This window comes from Schistocerca piceifrons, chromosome 8 (genome assembly GCF_021461385.2).
Source record: "Schistocerca piceifrons isolate TAMUIC-IGC-003096 chromosome 8, iqSchPice1.1, whole genome shotgun sequence".
Lineage (NCBI taxonomy): Eukaryota > Metazoa > Arthropoda > Insecta > Orthoptera > Acrididae > Schistocerca > Schistocerca piceifrons.
In genome coordinates, this window is record NC_060145.1 from 433865589 (window position 1) to 433890631 (window position 25043).

Consider the following 25043-nt stretch of genomic DNA (forward strand, 5'->3'; position numbering starts at 1 on the left):
GTAACTAGATATGCACATCGATTTCACGTATCGGTTACGGGTAATATTGTCGAAGAAAAATGGATTTCTAGATTTTGGGCGGTAAAGGAAATAAACTTGCTAGATATTGATGACTAGGATGCGTATTAGGGCTTCAGCCATCCAAATCGGCAGTGTTTTTATTGTATTTCACGGCGTTTGTAAATCACCACATCAGCTGCTATTTAAAAATGCTTTAATTTTCACAGCCGACTGCATTCATCGAACACCATCGATTTATAGCACATTAAGTATAAAATAAAATATTTAAGAATCTTTCATCAGACTTGAATAATTAATACTACAGATTTATTTTTGTACAATAATTCTGCTCAGTCACATTCGGCTTGCTTGGAGCTGCGAATAACGATATAGGACAGGAAGGAGGGAAGGAAGCGTTACAAACGCCAGTCAGGAACGAGTTGTTCTTGGACTGGTATGAAACAGATATACTGTGGTCTTCAGATGTACACACAAATGAATCATAGTAACCGAACGACAACTGCACAGAAAAGGTGGCAAAGAGTTGTTAAATCATCCAACGTGGACAGAAGAACAAATCCGGCAGGCACTACTCGAACAACTGAATAAAAAGCTACTTGCAGGTAACAAGAATCAACAGAAAATTAAATGAGCGAGACACACACACACACACACACACACACACACACAGACACACAGGCCGGAAAGAAATGATACGGCTGCAGTGGAAAACTTTGCCGTTACCTGAGCGACGGGTTGGCTGACCTTGGGCCATGGTGATAATCGCACATTGTGCTACAATCGTTGAATTCGGCAAGGGCTTATCGAGATTCGCGAGTAATAAAAACGAACTAAATGACTTATGGTCGAAATAGTCGCTTTCCATGTTCTATTGAGGCCTCATCACGCAGAAAAACCAACACGGTGCCGTAACTGCTGCTGATGGCAGATTATCCCAATCGCTGAAGCGCGGATTGTCTTCTCAAAGTTCAGTTAAAAAGTGAGATTGGCTGTTCTCCTTGGGTTCCGTTTGGAATATCGTACCACGAGAAAAAAATGTTGACTGCCGAAAATGTAACTGCTTTTTGTGACAAACGCAAATGGGTATCTTCCCAGTAAGTTCTGAATGAGTCGCCTTGTGATGTTAGGCTGCCAAAACGTGGCGACAATTTACGACCAGTTTCACCTGGCAGTGATATCGCTGCTACTCACAAAGATTTTGTTTCAACGGATATCGCCATCCCGGAAATAATACCGTTACTTATTGATTGCAAAAGTTGGGGAAAGATACGGCTGTATCTAAGGAAGATATTTATATTATGGTCATTTTTCTTTTCTCTCAGGAACATGCAAAAAATTAGTATTCAAATTCACTATTCAATAACTAACTCTGTTTTGCTGTAATTTTACCTTTGCTTCTTTCTGTGTAAACGTTAGTATAAGCCTGACGTTAAACCTCTGCGAAATGTGGCAACACACTTGTGGAGTGTTTTGTCAGTAATCAAAACTGTTTCAGTAGCAGCAGTCACCAATACTGCCACGGTGGGGCGGTAGTCGGTCCACGCATGCACCGATTTTATTATGAACTGGTATCCTGCATTAATTAGTATCTGATGAGCCCCAATAGACCAGCTGTAGTAAGAGTGCGACAAGCTAGCCGGCGGTCGGCAGGTACTTACCGTTAATATTCGGCACCATTTGGAACACTTTGTATCGACTGTTCTGTTTCAGATTGAATGTCGGCCATTTTTATGTTTTTTTTCAATTTTTAAATTAAAGACACTAGCCAACATTAAACTGTGTCGCTAACCTTGTATGAAAGCCTGAAACTACTACTTCTGGACCACATATACAAATTCTTACATATTTCTTACACATAGTATATTTTCTTGTGTGAAACACTTTTAATGAGACTTACTGTACATGGCTATTTTGCGCTCGCTGCACGGGTTTGGAGTGTCTTATCTTGAAGCCTTTGCTGTTTACCTGCTATTTCTAAATAAAAAAAAAAGCCCCATCTTGTGGTCGTGCGGTAGCGTTCTCGCTTCCCACGCCCGGGTTCCCGGGTTCGATTCCCGGCGGGGTCAGGGATTTTCTCTGCCTCGTGATGGCTGGGTGTTGTGTGCTGTCCTTAGGTTAGTTAGGTTTAAGTAGTTCTAAGTTCTAGGGGACTGATGACCATAGCTGTTAAGTCCCATAGTGCTCAGAGCCATTTACTCTAAAAAAAAGTGTTTCGTGATTCAGAAAATGAAGGAACACCAAAAAAGAACGCAACGTTTCAACGAGCGTTCTACGAAATCAAAATGAGAAAAACTCACTTGAAGTTTGGTACAGTTATTCTTGCACGAATTCAGGCTCAGCATCCGAATCGTCGATTGCGTCAGCCTCAGTATCATTGTCGACAAAATCTTCCTTCAACTCACGCAAAGATTAGTCGTCCGTTAAGCTACGTGAAGCCGTGTCTTTCGATTGTTTACGTATTGAACAACAGCTGCCGCCCGCTAGCAGTTTGCGTTTGTAGAACAACGGTTGTTTTCTTCCTCGCAATACAATGAGGACCGGTGGAACCCATCGATGTACGTGGTTCCGTATTTGAAAGCGGGAGAAATTGTACTCAGTCACATCTTGGATTTCGGAATCGGCAGTCCCGTGACCTGACGGGGTCGGCAGTCAGTAACTATGCTTATACACTCCTGGAAATGGAAAAAAGAACACATTGACACCGGTGTGTCAGACCCACCATACTTGCTCCGGACACTGCGAGAGGGCTGTACAAGCAATGATCACACGCACGGCACAGCAGACACACCAGGAACCGCGGTGTTGGCCGTCGAATGGCGCTAGCTGCGCAGCATTTGTGCACCGCAGCCGTCAGTGTCAGCCAGTTTGCCGTGGCATACGGAGCTCCATCGCAGTCTTTAACACTGGTAGCATGCCGCGACAGCGTGGACGTGAACCGTATGTGCAGTTGACGGACTTTGAGCGAGGGCATATAGTGGGCATGCGGGAGGCCGGGTGCACGTACCGCCGAATTGCTCAACACGTGGGGCGTGAGGTCTCCACATCGATGTTGTCGCCAGTGATCGGCGGAAGGTGCACGTGCCCATCGACCTGGGACCGGACCGCAGCGACGCACGGATGCACGCCAAGACCGTAGGATCCTACGCAGTGCCGTAGGCGACCGCACCGCCACTTCCCAGCAAATTAGGGACACTGTTGCTCCTGGGGTATCGGCGAGGACCATTCGCAACCGTCTTCATGAAGCTGGGCTACGGTCCCGCACACCGTTAGGCCGTCTTCCGCTCACGCCCCAACATCGTGCAGCCCGCCTCCAGTGGTGTCGCGACAGGCGTGAATGGAGGGACGAATGGAGACGTGTCGTCTTCAGCGATGAGAGTCGCTTCTGCCTTGGTGCCAATGATGGTCGTATGCGTGTTTGGCGCCGTGCAGGTGAGCGCCACAATCAGGACTGCATACGACCGAGGCACACAGGGCCAACACCCGGCATCATGGTGTGGGGAGCGATCTCCTACACTGGCCGTACACCACTGGTGATCGTCGAGGGGACACTGAATTGTGCACGGTACATCCAAACCGTCATCGAACCCATCGTTCTACCATTCCTAGACCGGCAAGGGAACTTGCTGTTCCAACAGGACAATGCACGTCCGCATGTATCCCGTGCCACCCAACGTGCTCTAGAAGGTGTAAGTCAACTACCCTGGCCAGCAAGATCTCCGGATCTGTCCCCCATTGAGCATGTTTGGGACTGGATGAAGCGTCGTCTCACGCGGTCTGCACGTCCAGCACGAACGCTGGTCCAACTGAGGCGCCAGGTGGAAATGGCATGGCAAGCCGTTCCACAGGACTACATCCATCATCTCTACGATCGTCTCCATGGGAGAATAGCAGCCTGCATTGCTGCGAAAGGTGGATATACACTGTACTAGTGCCGACAGTGTGCATGCTCTGTTGCCTGTGTCTATGTGCCTGTGGTTCTGTTAGTGTGATCATGTGATGTATCTGACCCCAGGAATGTGTCAATAAAGTTTCCCCTTCCTGGGACAATGAATTCACGGTGTTCTTATTTCAATTTCCAGGAGTGTATTTGAATGCATTATGCAACATGAGACACAATCACAAATGTTTATTAAATGATTTGAGTGTTATTTTGATTCTACTCGTTGCGTTGCATTACAACAGTCTTAATTTAATTTCATATTTCTATCTACAAGTATATACCGTATTTGAAGATGACCTTCTCTGTAATGCGCGTTCACGAATGCATGTTACTTCCGTCTGAAATTTATACCGTAACAACTGATCGTTCGAGGTACACACGCCAGTGAGTTGTCAGCATTACAAGACATACAAGGAAACTTTCCTCCTCTGACATCCTCTAATCTCGTAGTGGCTACGCTTTTTAATCATCTGCCCCTGAGATAAGCGGCCAAAATTATTTAGCTCACGGGCGAATTCACCAACGCCAGTTAAAATGAAGCACATCATTCGATATTACTCTCTCTGTAAGTATTTTTGTTTTTTGTTACTGAGCATAAAACTGTGCTCTTAAGAAACTCTTTAACGGTAGCTGATGTTTTTGAATTCGCCTGATAGTTGCTAAATGCATATTATTATAATGTACGACAGAGAACCGCAGGGCGCACGAATACTCGATTGGGTCCGTAGATTGACGACCACTGATCTAGCCTCATACCATCAACTACAGAACTATTAATGCAACGTAATAGCAAAATCGTCGGCTTAATGTTTCGTTACCACGTATAAATATCTTCAGGTAATATGACTGCGTTATGCACTCCACCCTCTAGTGAAAGAATCAGACATCAGTTGGTAACATCGCACGTAATGCACATACTATGACTAGTATCTAGGCTGTTTCATAGTGGCTTGCTTTTTTTACAGCGGTTTGCTTACCAATTCTGTTTCACTCTGGCTCACATGTCTGCACATAAATCTGTTTCTACCAGTCTTAATGTTGTCGTTCCTACGTCAAACAGTATGTATTTCAGTAATACAGTGAACTACTATTCCAGACATCCGGGCCTATTATTGACCTACTCTCAAGTGCATCTCTCGGCCTCTCCTGGAGCAGATAGCCGGGTTGGTTTCTTAAATGTCTGGCCCCCTCCCCCACTTCCACCTCTTGCTAGATATGAATAAGTACCTCGTCTCTATGATGACTTATCTAATGACTCGCAGCCTGAGGGCTATGGGACAGCAATTAGCGAAAAGCTCTCCATCCCACTTGGACAGGTTCCCTTTAGAGCGAATTCTCATTAGATTTTTCAGGAGCACGGACTAATTTGCGTGGCTGTTGACCTTGGGACAAGAGTTGTTGAAGGTGGGAGACGGAGGGCCTCTAGGTTCTAGGAAGAGAAATTACAAGGAAGGGAAAGATTATTAAGCGCAAAAGAGGAATTTAAAAATCACAGTGGGGAGTAAGTTGAGTGCGAAAAGTTGTAGCTGCTTGTTTGTCACTCACTTATTTTTCTTCTTAGCGAATTTCATGTGCTTCTCTAGTTATTTATTCCAGTATTTGGAATTTTTCTAATGTTGCCGCCACAGTAGTCAGGTGACCTAAGAGAGGAAAGCCGCCTGCGGCAGCTGTCTGTGATCTGCTTAACCTTTGTTCTGCGCGTTATCGTATTGTAACTGTGCGTGCGTCGTGTCTTCCGAGACGAAGAGCGGAGACCAGCCCGATATTTGCCTAAATGTGGGTGGAAAATCGCCTAAAAACCTCACACGGACTAACCAGTGCTTCAGATAAAACGGTCGTTAATCCACCCTGACCCGCCTGTCTACGTGTTAATCCCTTATTGACAACCATCTGTTCATCTGGTCTACTCGCTGAGCCCGTGCGCTGCTTTCACTGGATGCATGCGACGCATACTGTGCCTGTGGTTCGGGAAGAGAGGCAGATTTTCTGCAGTTCCGGGGCAACAGTATGGGCGAAACGTTAGCCAACATGGCCCTGTGCTGGTACTGTGAACCGCGAAAAGCAAGGGGACACCACAGGTGTTACATTTCCCGAAGACATGCAGCTTTACTGCACGAGTTAATAATGATGGCATCCTGTTGCGTAACGCGTTACGGAGGCAAAATAGTCTCCCATTCGGATCTACCTGCGGCGAATACTCACAAGTATACTGAGGCAAAATAGTCTCCCATTCGGATCTACATTTGGCGACTACTCAGAAGGATATTGTCATCCTGAGAAACAAGACGACAAGCACTTAACAGAAACAAAATATAAGCTGCCGTAAAACCAAAGAGAGTGTGATAAACCCAGTCGGGAAGAGAAGAAATTTTTAACACTGTTCGGCTAAAAGAAACTTCGGGCAGTGGCACACAGCACGTCTATTAAGCTTAATATTCTGGCTGCACAGAATGCAATACTCGAATCCAAGTCTGAAAGTAGTCGATTATGGGTTGTTGTTGTGCGAATCCGATCGGCACAGAACAATCGCAAAATCTAAGTCTGTAGGAATTGTCAGCGTTAGAAACAAAAGCCGGAACGCAGGCTCTGAGCATCGAACGTGAGCAACACATCCTCCACTAGGCGTGCTGACGTCTTTATTCTGAGTCGGAAGTGGCGTCACGTGATCCTGCGGAAAGCACTGCGAACATGCGACTCGAAAGAGACAAGCGGCAAAAAATAAAAATAAAATAAAGAAATGGCGTCGCAGTTGATCAGCCATTCACTTGCGATTCCACCTACGCTCACTTTCTGTCTGTATGTAGGCTCCCTATAAACGCAGCAATTTGCCCACCACTGGTGATCCGACGGTATGTAGCGGTGTCCAAATCGCTGGGTACAGCAGAAGAGTGCGAGTGATAGGACAAGCCTGAGACATCAAGTCATCAGCTTGATAGTGGAGGGAAGTGTGGGGGGTTAAAATCGTAGAGGGAGACCAAGGCTCCAATAGAGTGAGGGCAGGTTGAAGTGGATGCAGGCTGTAGTAGTCAGGCGCAGATGACGAGGCTTGCAGAGGATAAAGTCGGCGTAGACGGTTGCATCAGACAAGCCTTCAGGCTGACGACCTCAACAACATGCTCTTGCAAGCGGAAGTCGATTGTCATAATGTGGCTTGTATCCTATCCCCGATGTTATTCAGTCTGTACGTTAAGCAAACTGTGAAGAAAGGCTGGCGGGAAATTGCAGATGTAACTGAAATTCTAGGAGAAGAAATATAAAAAATCTTACATTTTTTGAGAACATAATTCCGTCAGAGACGGCAAAGAATTCGGAAGGGAAGTTACACGGAATGCATAGTGTTTTGAAAAGAGATTGTAAGATGAATATCAACAAAAGTGAAACGAGATTAATGAAATGTAGTCTAGTTATATCAGGCAGTGCTGAGGGAATTAGATTAGGAATTGATGCACCATAAGTAGTGGAAGAGTTTTGCTATTTCGGCAGCAAAATAAATGAAGATGACTGAAGTAGAGAGGACGTAAATTGTAGAATGGCAATGGCAAGAAAAGCATTCCTGAAAAAGACGAATCTGTTAAGATCAAATATAAATTCAAGTGTCACGAAGTCTGTTCTGAAGCTATTTGTTTGGAGTGTAGCCGTCTGTAGAAGTTAAGTGCGGACGATAAAGACTTCAAGACTTCAGACAAGAAGAGGATACAAGATTTTGAAATGTGTTACAGAACTGTACTGAACATTAAATGGGTAGATCGAGTAACTAATGAGAAGAATCAAATTGGGTGAAATGGTGTAACAAGACATTGTCAAAGGACTGAAAACCATGAAAATGACAGGACGTTGGTTTTGCGTTCCGGAGGACAGCGATCTCCTTCCGGTCATCCAGATTTATGTTTTCGTGGTTTCACTAAATCGCTGAAGCTAAATCTCGGAATGGTTCCTTCGAAAACGATACGTCCTATTTCCCTGCCTGTCCTGCACCCAGCCCGAATTTGCGTTTCATGTTGAATGACCTCGTCGTCGATTAGGCTTGAGACGGGGTCTCCTTTCGTTTTTCCAGTCTGTGGCCAGTTCTGACCGACTTTCGTGAGGTGCTAGTTGAACATTTCTGGAGGAGGACCTTTGCTGAGTTTAGAAGCTGTGGAGGGGAAGATGTGGCAAAATAGGGCAGTAAGGCCCTCCGTGGGGATCGGATAGCACAAGCGGTAGCGCACTGCTCGCGAAATACAGCTATACTCGTTCGAGCCTAGATAACAAATACAATTAAAGTTTGTCGCAATGTTCATTAAGGAGACCTGTTCAGAAAGTAAGGTAACATTGCGAATTCCACGACAACAGAGATATTTGCTGTTATGTGATGCAGTTGTCAGTACTGCCTCGCTCATTACCTCCTTTGCAAAAAGGTTTTTAGAGTGTTAGTACCTCGTTTAGTATTTTTATTTGTATGCACTGTCTGTAACCGCTAGTGCAGTATCATTAAATGTGCCTATGGCATCACTGGGCGGGAGTCCCCTTCTGAGGTGTTCGGCCGACAGGTGGAAGTCTGTTTATCATTCGACGCCACTTAGCCGCTTGGCATGAACATCATGAGCTCAGATGGAAACCCAGTCCTAACCAAAGAAGGGAAAGCAGAAAGGTGGAAGGAGTATATAGAGGGTATATACAAGGGCGATGTACTTGAGGACAATATTATGGAAATGGAAGAGGATGTAGATGAAGATGAAATGGGAGATAAGATACTGCGTGAAGAGTTTGACAGAGCACTGAAAGACCTGAGTCGAAACAAGGCCCCAGGAGTAGACAACGTTCCATTAGAACTACTGACGGCCTTGGGACAGCCAGTCCTGACAAAACACTACCATCTGGTGAGCAAGATGTATGAAACAGGCGAAATACCCTCAGACTTCAAGAAGAATATAATAATGCCAATCCCAAAGAAAGCAGGTGTTGACAGATGTGAAAATTACCGAACTATCAGTTTAATAACAGCTGCAAAATACTAACGCGAATTCTTTACAGACGAATGGAAAAACTAGTAGAAGCCAACCTCGGGGAAGATCAGTTTGGATTCCGTAGAAATGTTGGAACACCTGAGGCATTACTGACCCTACCACTTATCTTAGAAGCCAGATTAAGGAAGGGCAAACCTACGTTTCTAGCATTTGTAGACTTAGAGAAAGCTTTTGACAATGTTGACTGGAATACTCTCTTTCAAATTCTGAAGGTGGCAGGGGTAAAATACAGGGAGCGAAAGGCTATTTACAATTTGTACAGAATCCAGATGGCAGTTATAAGAGTCGAGGGACATGAAAGGGAAGCAGTGGTTGGGAAGGGAGTGAGACAGGGTTGTAGTCTCTCCCCGATGTTATTCAATCTGTATATTGAGCAAGCTGTGAAGGTAACAAAAGAAAAATTCGGAGTAGGTATTAAAATCCATGGAGAAGAAATAAAAACTTTGAGGTTCGCCGATGACATTGTAATTCTGTCAGAGACGACAAAGGACTTGGAAGAGCAGTTGAACGGAATGGATAGTGTCTTGAAAGGAGGATATAAGATGAACATCAACAGAAGCAAAACGAGGATAATGGAATGTAGTCGAATTAAATCGGGTGATGCTGAGGGAATTAGATTAGGAAATGAGACACTTAAAGTAGTAAAGGAGTTTAGCTATTTGGGGAGTAAAATAACTGATGATGGTCGAAGTAGGGAGGATATAAAATGTAGACTGGCAATGGCAAGGAAAGCGTTTCTGAAGAAGGGAAATTTGTTAACATCGAATATAGATTTAAGTGTCAGGAAGTCGTTTCTGAAAGTATTTGTATGGAGTGTAGCCATGTATGGAAGTGAAACATGGACGATAAATAGTTTGGACATGAAGAGAATAGAAGCTTTTGAAATGTGGTGCTACAGAAGAATGCTGAAGATTAGATGGGTAGATCACATAACTAATGAGGAAGTATTGAATAGGATTGGGGAGAAGAGAAGTTTGTGGCACAACTTGACTAGAAGAAGGGATCGGTTGGTAGGACATATTCTGAGGCATCAAGGGATCACCAATTTAGTATTGGAGGGCAGCATGGAGGGTAAAAATCGTAGAGGGAGACCAAGAGATGAGTACACTAAGCAGATTCAGAAGGATGCTGGTTGCGGTAGGTACTGGGAGATGAAGAAGCTTGCACGGGATAAACTCAGCATGGAGAGCTGCATCAAACGAGTCTCAGGACAGAAGACCACAACAACAACAACAGCCGCTTGGCCATCGATGATGAGGATTTAATTATGGTGAGGCCAACACGCACAGCAGTACCGTGCAGAGAAAAACGCCAACACGGCAGGGAATTGAACTCTTCCACGAACGAGAGTCAGCAACGCCAACCAAAAGATCACGAGCTGCTAACGCCACAGTACTGCCGCGGGGATTTCAGTGTCTGCCACGACTGCAAGTAAACGAAGTATTTATTACGTCAGATTATGTTTTGAAGGTAATAATTATAATTTTATAAATACCGTCCTGTTTAAAGGCTTGTGAGCTACATTGTATAATATATAAAAAAGGTATCGTTTGTTTTTTAATTGACTCCGCTTTGAGCAGACGGTTCTTTCTTCCCGTCTTCGCCGACTCGCGCACAGCCGCCTTCCGTTCTCAAAGCGTTGTTCCCCCTACCCGCAGTCGGTACTCGCTTATATCCCGAGCCGGCCCAAGCCCCTAGACAAACCTCTGTACTAGGAAATTGATCGTACACATGTCAGAGATACTAGTGGCGCCTCTCCCGCCACAGCTCAGCACTACTGTTAAGTTTTAACACACAGAGCAAAATCAGTAAATCCGTATATTGTAGCCAAGTACATTTAATTGTTTGCATTTGTAAACATTGGGTCGCGCCTCTTAATTCTGTCACTGACGTAAGCTTTCCAAAACATATCTTTCACTGACTTTAAACAAAAAACTAACAGTGCCATGTGTTGGTACTTTGGTGAACTACAAAACTAACGGCGCAGTTTATTGGTTCGTTGGTGTACTATGCCGGATGATTAAACACACGATCTATTAAGTCGAGCAGATTTTAACTTACAATATATTTGTTTCTTGTGTCCCGATTTTCATGAAATGAATCCTATATGTTGCCCCAAGCTACACGCAAACCACCTGGGAAAATCCCGTGAAAATTTGTGTAGTACTTTTGGAGGTTAGAGTGTTCAAATAGACAGACAGACTTGACGATTTACAGTTTTATTATTAGTACACAGATACCAGGCAAAACTTCTCTTTACTCTGTATACCGTAGATAGAGAATTTACGTAAAGTATTCACAAACTAAAACAACTGTTTATACCTTGTTACCAGATCATATATTTTTGCAACCTAGAATGCAGTGTAGCTCAGTGTAGCTGTTATTCTTTTACAGTTCTGAAACGGAAGAGAACTTAATACAGAAAACTTATTTGCATCGAAATTTATGCCTGGAATGTTAAACTGGTGTGGTTTACATTATTACTTCATTCTATGCGAAAAACTGTGTGTCTGTGTAATATGTTTTCACTTACTTTTACCAATTTCCACAGTGTCTTCACTATGAAACTGCCTTTTTAACTTGCGTTGTCTCACTGTTTAGAAGATACGAAAACAGGATGGCTTGGCCGGGAGTTTTTGATGTTGTTTTGGTTCAAATGGTTCTGAGCACTATGGGACTTAACATCTTAGGTCATCACTCCCCTAGAACTTAGAACTAATTAAACCTAACTAACCTAAGGACATCACACACATCCATGTCCGTGGCAGGATTCGAACCTGCGACCGTAGCAGTCGCGCGGTTCCGGACTGAGCGCCTAGAACCGCGAGACCACCGCGGCCGGCCGATGTTGTTTTGACCGTAGGCTTTGAGAAGTCTCTCTCTCTCTCTCTCTCTCTCTCTCTCTCTCTCTCTGTCTGTCTTCCGCTCCCCCCTCCCGGCCACCTTGTGAGTGTGTGTGTGTGGGAGAGGGTAGGGGTGTTTTTAATGGGTATGGGTCGTCTGACAGTTCTGTGAGGTCACAGAACAGAGTTCCGTTGCACAGATCTGTGTTTTGGTTTATTATTTCTTTACCTTCAACTATGGCTTTCTGTGTGTTGTAGTTTTCTTCAATTATTAGTTTATGTTGGAGGCTGTCGCTATATATGAGAATTATTCGGCTACTGTTGATGTCTGTTAGTGTGTGGTTTGTGCTTCCCTAATATGAGGTACGGGGCGGTACGTGTGTGTTGCAGTGCCCGCCGTGCAAGGCGTTCACGCCGCAGCTGGTGGAGACCTACCACAAGGTGCGCGCCCGTGGCCACCGCTTCCAGGTCATCTTCGTCAGCTCGGACCGGTGAGTGCTCACTGCTCGCCCCAGCTGTGCTACGCGCCTGGTCACTACGGTACTGTCAAAGGCGCAGCCGTGTCTCATTACTGTGTGCTCAGAAACTCGACTGGTATCAGAATGAGATTTTCACTCTGCAGCGGAGTGTGCGCTGAAATGAAACTTCCTGGCAGAATAATACTGTGTGCCGGACCGAAACTCGAACTCGGGACCTTTGCCTTTCGCGGGCAATTGCTCTACCATCTGAGCTACCCAAAAACGACTCACAACTTTTTATACCCTGTTAGCAGATCACATATTTTTGCAACCTAGCAACTCACAGCATTACTTCCGCCAGTACCTCGTCTCCTACTTTCCAAACTCCACAGAAGCTCTCCTGCAAGCGCACACTCCGCTGCAGAGTGAAAATCTCATTCTGGAAACATCCCCCGGACTGTGGCTAAGCCATGTCTCCGCAATATCCTTTCTTCGAGGATTGCGAGTTCTGCAAGGTTCGCAGGAGAGCTTCTGTGAAGTTTGGAAGGTAGGAGACGAGGTACTGGCGGAAGTAAAGCTGTGAGGACGGGGCGTCATTCGTGCTTGGATAGCTCAGATGGTAGAGCACTTGCCCGCGGAAGGCAAAGGTCCCGAGTTCGAGTCTCGGTCCGGCACACAGTTTTAATCTGCCGGTATCACTTCGCATCTTTTGTCCATGAACTGTAAGTTTTCCGTCTTAAGTGTTTCTGCTTAGTAAAAAACACTTTGGTATTCTAAACAACATTCGACTTGAGATCAGTATTACATAAATTTACTCGGAAATATATTTGGGTCAAAAATTCACATTGTTCCGACTTCGACGAAATGAATTGTGCACCGGATGCCGTTAACGTCAGTCCCGTTCCCGTTTAAATGACAAACTAAAAATAATAAACCGCTAGGAACTGTAACTGATAGTTTTACAAAATCTGGACTCGGCTGAATAATTGAAAATACTCGAAAATAAATGTTTACTGCTCGGCAAAAGAACAACATAAAGGAAATAAACGGGATTCTCTTTCTGGCCAATGACGTCGGTAAGAGGTACCTGCGTGCAGAGAAACACTAGCAAACGAAGGGATGTTGGCGTGTCCACGTGCTGTTAACGCCAGACGGAGCCGCGCAGTGAAATCAGAGCTCAACTTCTGTCGTTATTCTCCCAGTACAGTACTTCCGTGCTTGCTTACGTTTCCTTCCGAATTCTTCCCCAGAAGCTACTCTGTTAAAATGACTTGGTATGTGCTTCTGGTATTGCGCTTGTGGCAGAAAGAGCAATAAGTGTATTGTAATCTTAACTGCTTGTCCTTGCATTGTGACTCAGCAAACTTATCGGGTTTGAATCTGTTCAGATTCTTAAGTGTCTCATAGTAACACCTGAAACTCCGTGTGGCAGCGTCGAGACACGTGTTACCAGTTACAGTTATTCGACAAAAAACACACGTTGCTGCTGAGTCTAGCCTAGAGAACAAGCGCAAACCATGCTCTCGTCGGACGGTCTTATCTATGTAGGCCATGACGAAAGCCCGTATTACAGACCGTTTGAATGAGTGAGCGACCAACTAGATTGTACCTGGCGTATGCGTTGGCCAGTAGGTGCATACAGCCGTCAAAGACACTTCACGCACTCTGAACGGTTTTGCGTCTGTTATAGTAGACTACCCACATCCCCACTAAGCGTCTTGTAGTGCAGGCTTAAGGGTACATCTATATCTACATGGTTACTCTTTAACTCACACTTAAGTGCCTGGTAGAGGGTATATCGCACCATTTTCATACTGCTTATCTACCATTCCACTCTGGAATGGCTCGTGGGAAAAAGAAACACCTAAACCTTTCCGTTCGAGCTCTGATTTCTCTTATTTTATTATGAAGATCATTTTATTATGAAGATCATTTCCCACGTAGGTGGGTGTCAACAAATTATTTTCGCATTCGGAAGAGAAAGTTGGTGATTGAAATTTCGTAAATAGATCTCGCCGCAAAGAAAACCGCCTTTGGATCAGTGATTTCCACCCCAACTCGCGTATCATGTCAGTGACACTCTCACCCCTATTGCGTGATAACACGAAACGAGCTGCCCTTCTTTGCACTTTTTCGATGTCCTCCGTCAATCCTATCTGGTAAGGATTCCATACCGCGGAGCAATGTTCCAGCAGAGGACGGACACGTGTAATGTAGGCTTTCTCTTTAGTGGATTTGTCGCATCTTCTAAGTGTTCTGCCAACAAAGCGCAGTAGTTGCTCGTAACTGTGATTCCTAGGTATTTAGTCGAAATGATAGACCTTAGATTTGTGCGATTTAACGTATACCCAGAATTTATCGGACTCCTTCTATAATAACACTAACGCCCCACCACTGATTTTTTTTAAAGAATCGTACTTTCATGTGTAAACCAGCTTACAGTCAAGTGCAAAGTTTGTCGGAAGTCACTATGTGCTCTTATTCTCAAACATTGAATGAATGAAGTCTGCTTAATTTGCACGACGTGAGCGAAGCTATCATAGATTATGTCCCTTAATAAATAGATTACGATACCATTTAAAATTTTTGTATTCGGTCAGTAGTTAACAAAATACTAAAAGTGAAATTTTAATTACCCCTGGAAGCCGTTAGATAGCCAACCTGCAACTTGAATTGGGTATCAGGACAACCGTTCCAGCCGATTAGTGATATACGAGTAGACAGAGACTGGAGCACTTATTCGTCTCTACCTGAACTATTCATGCATCTGCTACGGATCTGCAATGAAGTTCAGCCTATTTAAGCTGGACAAAAATACAGTATAAGGCGCTCTGCATCTGTGTCGGTCGGTGAAATCGACGCCAACAAATATACTGTTATGGGAGACAACATTAAAAGTACCACTACATCTCTGACAGCGTCATCTTTTTCATGGCATCGTTTGTTATCAGAATATCCGGACGCTGGCGATCGACTATTTTACCGGACGCTATTGTATTCAACAAACAAGGGCCGACATACGCTCTACATTACTTTGAAATAGAACAAATCTCACAGAGTGATGCGCGCTCCAGCTTTACCGTGTTACGAGGACCGTTATCATATGATGTTCGCATAAATCAAAGTAAACGGTCTGAATTATACCTATGATAACACTTCACAGCAAGTGATGCAAAAAGATTTATGGACACCTAACGGACACCAAAATACTATACACAGATGGTACCAAGAATGCTAATGGCACTGATGTGCATTCGTAGATCAGAAAAAATGGAAATGGCTCTGAGCACTCTGGGACTTAACATCTTAGGTCATCAGTCCCCTACAACTTCGAACTACTTAAACCGAACTAACCTAAGGACATCACACGCATCCATGCCCGAGGCAGGATTCGAACGTGCGACCGTAGCAGCAGCGCGGTTCCGGACTGAAGCACCTAGAGCCGCTCGGCCACAGCGGCCAGCCCAACGCCTTAAACGACGTGGTGAATGAGTTGGCATGAGGATTGGAGCAGACAAAGCAACGACAAAAGGAAATATTATAGAGGGAAACACCCTGTGATCCGGACAACACATTGATATATGAAGCACACGTTGTCAATAGAATTTTATGCAATCATTGTACAAGAGAAATTCAGTCACCGTCGCGTCAAGAAACACTATCTTTGCCTGCGACTGGTCGACAACCCTCTTTGTTCTAATGGAGAAGAAGAATATTAGGATGTACCGAAAAGACAAACAGTGTAGATCGAAAGCTAAGCCCGCTGAGTGCTGTGGGGTACAAAGGCCACCACTGTGTTACCACTCTTTTAGGAAAAACAGGCGTTAGGGTGTGTAGACTCATAAACACAGCTGTCAACGAACTAGGAGTGCCCCATATAATCAGCCACGTCTGAAGCTAGACCCGGCAGTACGGTCGGGAGGAGGAGGAGAAGGAGACGGCAACAAATGTTTACAAATGTTGACCCATTAATAATTCGGTCAACATTTGTAAAACTCTCTCTGTAAAACGTCCATTAATATTTGTAAAACTCTAATTTCTCCCTCTCAAAAGCCACCCTATGGGGACAGAGAGAGAGTTTTAGTTTTAGCGAATCAAAATTTACGAAGTAAATAAGTATTTTTTATTCATCCGTAACCATTTTCCACGCAGAAATGAGAAGATGGATTTTCTTGAATTACAGCGCCAACTACCAAGAATCAAAACAAATGTATAAGACAAAATGTACGTAGTTCTTTTACGTAGAATCTGATTCTGCAATAAAAAATGGGGGTTCCCATTTAAAATTTTAAAGTTGCCACCCGCCCCACCCCCAGGTGGCTGGGGTGGCGGGCTAATTTTAGCATCAGCAGATCTCCCCCTCGAAAAGAATCGACTTTGAATTCTACACATTTTTTCGTGTGAAGCTTATTTTTCGAGTTATTCTGGTTTGTCAACTTAAAATTTACACCCTGTAATAACTTAATTCTCGCTAGATACAATGGCCAGCCCTTTCACACGCTGCTGCCACAATTGGTCCCAGTTATCTAGGTGTAAAATAAGGCTCAAATGGTTCTGAGCACTATGAGAGTTAACATCTGAGGTCATCAGTCCCCTAGAACTTGGAACTACTTAAACCTAACTACCCTAAGGACATCGCGCACATCCATGCCCGAGGCGGGATTCGAACCTGCGACCGTAGCGATAGCGCGGCTCCAGACTGAAGCGCCTAGAACCGCTCGGCCACACGAGCCGGCTGTAAAATAAGGATCGGTGAGCTGTGAACTCGCAGATGCAGGATATGAAGTGTGGAGGGCGGAGCTGAGGGCCTGGCAGGTGCTGTGGGCGCTTGTGAGACAGTATTAACTGATTAGACACTTATTAGCTTTGTTTGTAATTGAAATGTCTTCGCAGCAGCAGGGGAGGGCTGCGGACGCGTCACACTAGTGTGCTCGCTCAGCAGCCTCTAAAGTCTGTTGCTGAGATCAGGACAAGACGCGCAGCAGAATGGCGTTGCATAGGGCAGGCCACACGGCTGGCTTCAGGCGCCGCTTGTGTGGCGTTGTCCCACTTCTCGGCGACCCTTCTGACGAGGCACACTCGCTTACCTCGTAGGGAGTGCCCCAGGCAGCTTCCAGCGGCTCAGCACGGACGGCAATGACGCACGGCCTCGCAACCTGAGGATGGCCACGGTCACTGGTGTCAGCTCTCAGATGCGAGACAGGGGCAGCAGCAGCAGCTAGCGCGCTTCGTGTCCACAGCGGCATTGTGACAGTGGGTCAAGCACAGTCAGTGTGGCGGCAGTGAGCCGGTGGTAGAATACTCCTGGTCTTCACATCAGCGGATAAGAGCTCGGCAGCTCACAGGGACTAAGTCCCATAGACCAGGCTGGCTACAATCTCGAAGGTAGCAGTCATCTGCCGAAAGGTCGCAGCACATCACTAGTCCTGCTGCCTCCATGCTGGCTCACTGCAACTGGAAGGTGAAGAGGCTTCAGAGCCATAATATTTATAACTGTGTGTTGGAGGCAGTGACGTTATGTCTTGGCAAGCATGACCGAAAGTGGCCCTGTTAAACAGTAAAGCCCGAGTAAAACAGAAGTAATATCCGGCATTCCCCAAGGAAGGGTTATAGGCCCACTATTGTTCCTGATCTATATAAACGACATAGGATGCAATCTCAGTAGCCGTCTTAGATTGTTTGCAGATGATGCTATCATTTACCGTCTTGTAAAGTCATCAGATGATCAAAAGGCCTTGCAAAATGATTTAGATAAGATATCTGTATGGTGCGAAAAGTTGCAATTGACCCTGAATGCCGGCTGTCGTGGCCGAGCGGTTCTAGGCGCTTCAGTATGGAACCGCGCGACCGCTACGATCGCAGGTTCGAATCCTACCTCGGGCTTGGATGAGTGTGGTGTCCTTAGGTTAGTTAGGTTTAAGTAGTTCTAACAAAGTTGTAGGGGACTGATGACCTCAGAAATTGAGTCCCATAGTGCTCAGAGCCATTTGAACAATTTTGACCCTGAATAAACAAAAGTGTGAAGTTATTCACATGAGTACTAAAAGCAATCAGCTAAATTTCGATTACGAGATAAGTCACACAAATCTGAGGGCTGTAAACTCAACTAAATACTTAAGGATTACAATTACAAATAACCTAAATTGAAACGATCCACATAGATAATATTGTGGGTAGAGCAAACCAAAGACTGCGATTCATTGGCAGAACAATTAGAAGGTGCAACAGGTCTACCAAAGAGACTGCTTACACTACGCTTGTCCGCCCTATTCTGGAGTATTTCTGTGCGGTGTGGGACCCGCGTCAGGTGTGACTGACGGGTGACAGCGAAAAAGTACTAAGAAGGGAAGCTCGTTTAGTATTATCGCGAAATAGGGGAGATAGTGCCACAGACATAATACATGAATCGGAGTGTCAATCGTTGCGACGGGATCTTCTCATGAAATTTCAATCACCAGTTTTCTCCTCCGATTGCGAAAACATTCTGTTGGCACCCACCTACACAGGGAGAAATGATCATCACGATAAAATAAGAGAAATCAGGGCTCGCACAGAAAACATTAAGAGCTCGTTTTTCCCGCGTGCCGTTCGAGAGTGAAACGGTAGAGAGACAGCTTGAAGGTGGTTCATTGAACCCTCTGCCAGGCACTTCATTGTGAATAGCAGAGCAATCACGTAGATGTAAACGTAGATGTAGATGTTTTCTAGGATTGTCAGCAGTCTTTAGCGCACATCTGTGTCCCGATAGTGGCTTTCAGTTTTTCAACTTTGTGGTTTTCTGCACTGTCAGCAGGCTGAAGGGCGTTCTTGTTATGGCACCTAACGGTGTTGTCAGTATGGTGTTATGGTCCATCCACAATGAGATCATCTTGCTGAATTGGCGATTCACACCTCTCGCTCAAGCGATGGCTTCAGTTGTGTGCCATCAGGTTATGGTGTCAGCTCTCCTGTCTGTCTGACGTTCTGGTTGTGACACTATGCTCCAGACTGCCTTGCTACGGCTTGGTGATTGTTGGGAAAAGTTTTTCAAAAATTTTTACATTCATACATACATCTTTCTGCAGTGCAACGGTACAGAATACCGCCATGTTCTCCCAATAGGAACCTGGCACACGGATATGAAACTCTGCCTCAATAATGCCCACCTTTTGAAGCCTGTTCACCGTGCTCCTCCCGTCACCCGGTGCTTCTCTTCTTGGCTGGTGCTGCGACAGCTACTTCAGGCGGCCACTTTGCCTGCCGCTTCCGTCCGTCGCCTCACAGCGTGCAAAAGGCCGAGATTCCAGCAGTAAGGGCGAAAGGTGAGGCTTACAGGGAATAGTTTGCGTAAACGCACGCAGTCTTCTCTAATGACGTTGTCGTTGACGGTACGTCAAACCCCAATCTTCCCTACTTGTGGCAGGCCGGTGTGGCCGAGCGGCTCTAGGCGCTGCAGTTTGGAACCGCGCGACCGCTACGGTCGCAGGTTCGAATCCTGCCTCGGGCATGGATGTGAGTGATGTCCTTAGGTTAGTTAGGTTTAATTAGTTCTAAGTCCTAGGGGACTGATGACCTTAGAAGTTAAGTCCCATAGTACTCAGAGCCCTCCTTGTGATACCCTGCATGCATCTTTTCAATTCTCAGCTGGCAACCCACAGTTTTTTTAACGTTATGAGCATTTAAGGTCCATGTTTCACTTTTGTATGTCAATACTGGCGGTATACACTAGTTACACAATTCCCATTTAAGGCTCATTGGGATTTTCCTTGTGCTGTTTATATCTTTAATTGTCCGTCTGCTTGTTGTTTTCAGTAAACAGTTAATCATTACTATTTTCCCATCGGTAGCTGATTATATGACTTCGGTCCTACAGTGTACGGTAACGTTATCCCTTACTGAAGTTCTTCTAGATCCGAAGCAAACAAAACGGCACTATCTAAAAATGAAAGATGGTTCAAATAATATCCGTTAATACGTTTCCCATTTTCAACTCATCTTAACGATCTGAAGACCTCTTCCAAAGCTGGTAATATCAATTAACGAGTGTGAGGGAATCATCCAGAGTTCGAAGTACCTCTGTAGTCGCGGTCGAAAATTGAAATTTTCTCGAAATACCGTCAAACAGCTGCGGGGAACTTGACAGATTGTACGGCTGCAGGTGCCAGAGTACACCTCCCAGCAGCTGACTGAATCGTTTACGTCTCGACTGGATTCTGTGCTGAGTGAAACTGGGGACATTCCTGTCCGCTATCAGGCGGTCACAATTACTTCAGTCGGCGGTGTACCTGGTGGACGTAACAGGCCGGCGCTCCAGTAGATGCAGACTACATCTCCGTGTAGCGAGGACGAGGCCTGCCCAACCACGACTATTAAAGCCCGTAGCCTCTGTGGCCAGGGGACACTTCCGTGTCGCTGGCCTTGTGATGGCGATGGTGGTAGTGGTGGGGCGCAAAGTGGCAGCGGGGTGAGGCAGAGCTCGGGCGCCCCTCCCCCTGTGTCCGGCCGCCGACACAAGTGCTCTCTGTGACGGGCCGCCTTTGATCTCGAGCGCCGGCCACTGGCACAGCGTAAGCAACCACACTCACCTCCCGCCCGGGGTCCGGTCCGGGGGTAATATTCCGAGCGGATTGCTCCTTTTGTAAGGATCCAGTGGCCGGACATCGAGTCTGAGCGTCAGCCTGAAGATGTGCACTTCCATTAAAGACAGGAGAAGGGGAGAGCGTGCGTCGTCGAGGGGACGTAAAGCCTCATTGTAAAGGAGCAGAAAAGGGCCGAAAAATTACGCTTTTCCGTTTCGGGGTAATTTTCGTATTAAGCCCCTTTAATTCCCACACTGTTGCTGCTCTTGCGGATATACTTCCGCGACGTACTAGCGTCCAGTTAGACTTAGATCGAACCAGGAAGCTAACAGTCCTGGTAGAGATACAGCTGAGAGAGGATAATAATGCGAAAAATATTTTTTTCTGTTACATGCACCATAATTCCATGATCGACCTGGCTAGCGTACGTTAATCTAGTGGTGGTCGACCTCGACATAGACTCGTGTGAGTTGCCCAAAAATAGGGCGACTATTCGACGAAAATTACTCTCGTCATTTGAACCGTCTCTATTCAGGGCGAGGAACGAGGAGTGTAGGGCGAGCGAAAGTCCCACGTACAGTTTTACACTCCCAGTGACCTGCATTTGTGCGACAAATTCACTTCCATTCATGCTAGATTTCATTCGCCAAATAGTTACAGTATTCGGCGAGGACACATGGAAAAATCTCTTACGGTCAATTCTGTTAGAACAAAAAAGTAACGCATATGAAGCTGAACTCTGAAATTTGTATTGCCTAAACGTTAACTGCAGATTATTTTGTCGTGAACTGGCATCGTTTTGAAAGGCGGGTCTACTCAAGTTCACTTTCAGTCCTCAGTTCACAACCTGGTGACGGTAGAAAAGCACAGATTTCGGTTCGGGGAAAGAGAAGGTGAAAGTAACTAAATAGTGAAGAAGAGATCAATGAGTGCAGATAAAATGTGCTCCCAAAAAAAGTGAGGTAGGGCAGGTAGCTATGGGGTTGGACAAATTTCCAGACGGCTCCACATCTACATCTATACTCTGCAAAACACTGTGAAGTACATGGCAGTGGATACTCCGCACTGTACCAGTTATTAGCGCTTCTCCCCGCACCACTGACGCATTCATCGTGGGGAAAGGACTGCTTTGAGGCCTGTGTGTGTTCTGCAATTGGCTTACTAGGCCAGTAAAGTTAACTCCAAAAACGGGGTTGGCTTGCAAAAATTAGTGGAATTTTGGAACCTGTTTTAATCACCCAAGTAGCACTCTAATACGAATAATTATGTATGCCCCAATTTCTGAGTGGCGTTTCAATCGTGATGAAACAAAAAACATCAAAATTTCAGCCGTTTTCCGGTCGTTTTCAAATTCTTTATAAACTGAGCGTTTAATCGAAAAAGTAAGGTTACCAAAATGTAGAGCAATATCTTCTGAGTCGATTTAGCACCAAAACTTGAAATTTGTTTACATTCTATACAAAAACTACTCGAGGAAACGGTAATTTTTCACGCTTTTCGAAAAACGCTCGTTTAGTCGCTATAAAACGTACAGCAGCTGAGAACTGCCTAATCTGACGCAAAATTTTGTGGAACAAAAGTCGTTGAGCATCAAATTGCGCTTACAAAACATCAAAAACGTGACAGTAAACCTAGCTGGTAAGCAAATGTCACCATTATTCAATTATGAGTAAAGTGCATGATTAATGACCAACGTAAACTTTCTACCTTCCAATCGATAAATTTTTCCAGTGTTCACTTTTTTATTTATCGCCTGGTACATAATTCCCAACATACACGTTATCGAGATAACAGTTTTGAAAACTATGGAATTTGGAGAATAATGTTATATAAAGGGCAAAAAACTTATTTACAAGGATATAAATGAAAACAAATATATTAGGTTTATTATTGTTTTATTATAACAAAGAAACTTAATTTGAGTAACAATAAATTGAGTTACATATGACTGCATTAAAATAACACAATTTTAAAAAAATCTGTTAGAGTAGAAGATTCATTTTTAGCTTTGTACAATACGTATTTGTTAAGTTTTCTTTGAATGAGGGTCCAAGTAACATTAACTCTAATTTCCCACTTCTTCCGTATTCATATCCTCGTTGGGATCTCGGCTACTTTCTTCCAAAATGTCATTATCTAAGTCGCAGTAATAAATGTTAATAACAGGGACGTCAGCTGGAATCTTGGTGCAGGACTGGTCTATGCAGGATTTGCAGATGCCCATTTCTCCTTCATGAACAGCCTCCCCGGCACCTTCTGTCGCATGTGCAGTTAATTGTTCTCAACAGCTCCGCGGGTGCTGCTTCGTTAGTTGTGGGGAACGGCAGTGGGTTAAATTTTGTAGCCTTTCAGCTCCACTGCAGTGGATCTATTGCTTTGTTTTTCCAAGCTTTCATCTCCAAGTACGTCCCAAGGGAATGCTGTTAAACAGATGCTTCTATAGAAAGCTAAGACACGTGGTTGAGTGATGTCTTTGATATGCAGTATTCAAAGATTCAGAATCGAGGCACACTCATCTTCACAGTACGTGGCTGCTGTGGAGTTGTGTCCACTCTCGTGAGTCTCATCAGGACTAATGCTGGAACTCCTGAATATCTCTGTTGCTTTCTGTAGGTTATTTTTCATCTCCAATGTCTTGAGGAGTTTGTTTTCCTTTGCCGATAACCGATAAAGTCGTGTCGCATCCAGACGAACGGACGGTTGCGCTTCGGTAGTTGAGACAATTTGAGAGGCAGGGGCTGTAGGCTATTTCTCCTTGTCTGCCTGGTTTCAGTAGAAAAATTTTGTGGGACAATGTGGTGAAGCGTTCCGATTGCATTAGTTGATAGTTGGCAGTTCACGTGTTGGAACTGTGGGTTCCCGCCCGTTCGTCGCTTACAGGGTGCCTAAAGGATGCTGCTTTCTCAGATAGCTAGTCAACAATTCAAGCAAATCATATTAGTGGGTTTTATTAAAATAAAGAAGACTGACAATAGTTAACTTTGAAATACAAGTCAGTGTTCTTTCCTATACGCAATGTCCATGTAAGCAGCGGATATGGATCACTAATAACTGCTGTCGTAGTGCTCTCTTCAAAGGCGTGGTTTCTACCAGCGTCCATCTCCTACTGTGCCGGTCTCGTAGTGCTGGTCTAGTACTGTGCCCTGAAACTGGCAGGAGCGGCGCTTACATGATCTTCTTGTAGGGGCCATTCCTGTCGTGCTATTGGCTGACGTCGTCTCACTGCCTTCTCTGCTCTTTCGTTCTTCAATGCCACGCCGGCGCTTGTGTTTACGCCGGAAAAGGAACTGGTTTCCTCCAATCAGACCGCTCAACATCACGCCCACACTGTAAGTCATTGACAAATTGCCACAGCTGGACACTTCTCTTGGAATTCCTTGTCCTGCATTATTTATCGATGTGTTTAGATCTCGAATCATGGGTCCGGCACTTACATTTCGTATTTTGTCACACTTGATACCCACATCGAAAACAACAAACACACACGCTTCTTATAGACCTACGGCACTAACGAAACACTACCGTACACTTCTGCACAGGACGCGATTCAGCGTCACATATACGGTTATCACAGTCACAGAGATCGTTTTACATTAGATAAGCTACGCACAACATCGCCCCGCGTTAGCGCATCAACAGCGACCCGCCTTGTCTGTGTGTCCCCTATAACCGAGCGGTAGCGGGCAGCCGATGTGGCAACACTGTAGTGGCAAGTGACAGACGTCAGCGGTCAAATAATTTTTAAGACTGTACATCGATGTCCTCACCAACGACGATAACAATCAAATTTCTGACCAACGTGAACAGCAGGTTATCGGCGTCCTCAGCTGCTTGGTAAACACTGAAGTGATGACCCACAAGTTGTCCTGTCAATAAAGAAATGAGGCGCTGTTTGTTTTATTAGTTCAATAGAAACAAATCTTTTGCTATTGTTTCATTAAATGTAACAACTGCCGCAGTTCTTTTCGTGGCTTTGCGCAACCGCTCAGCTGATTTCGTGCATTTGCCGCTTGTCACATGAGGGTACTTATCAAACGCAATCGTGGCCTTTCTGCCATTTTTACGCTTGATGTAACCAACGTATTCCGTAATTCTGGAAGAAAATAGTTGTTTTCTCTCCCACACCACTCTTCGCAACAAAAATCCTGCATCTATAACGAACTCTGCCTTTCCGTAATCCGTTGGGTCTTTAAAGGCATTAAACGACTTGTAAAACA

The 25043-nt window shown here is 45.0% G+C and overlaps 1 protein-coding gene across 1 annotated transcript in view; it reads left to right on the forward strand.

Moving 5' to 3' along the window:
* The window catches only part of LOC124711460 (nucleoredoxin-like), a 240805-nt gene that overhangs the window by 58841 nt on the left and 156921 nt on the right, over positions 1–25043 (forward strand). The window contains exon 2 of the mRNA XM_047241555.1: positions 12201–12301. The gene's annotated coding sequence lies outside the window, so the exon portion shown is untranslated. The remainder of the gene's footprint in view (positions 1–12200; positions 12302–25043) is intronic.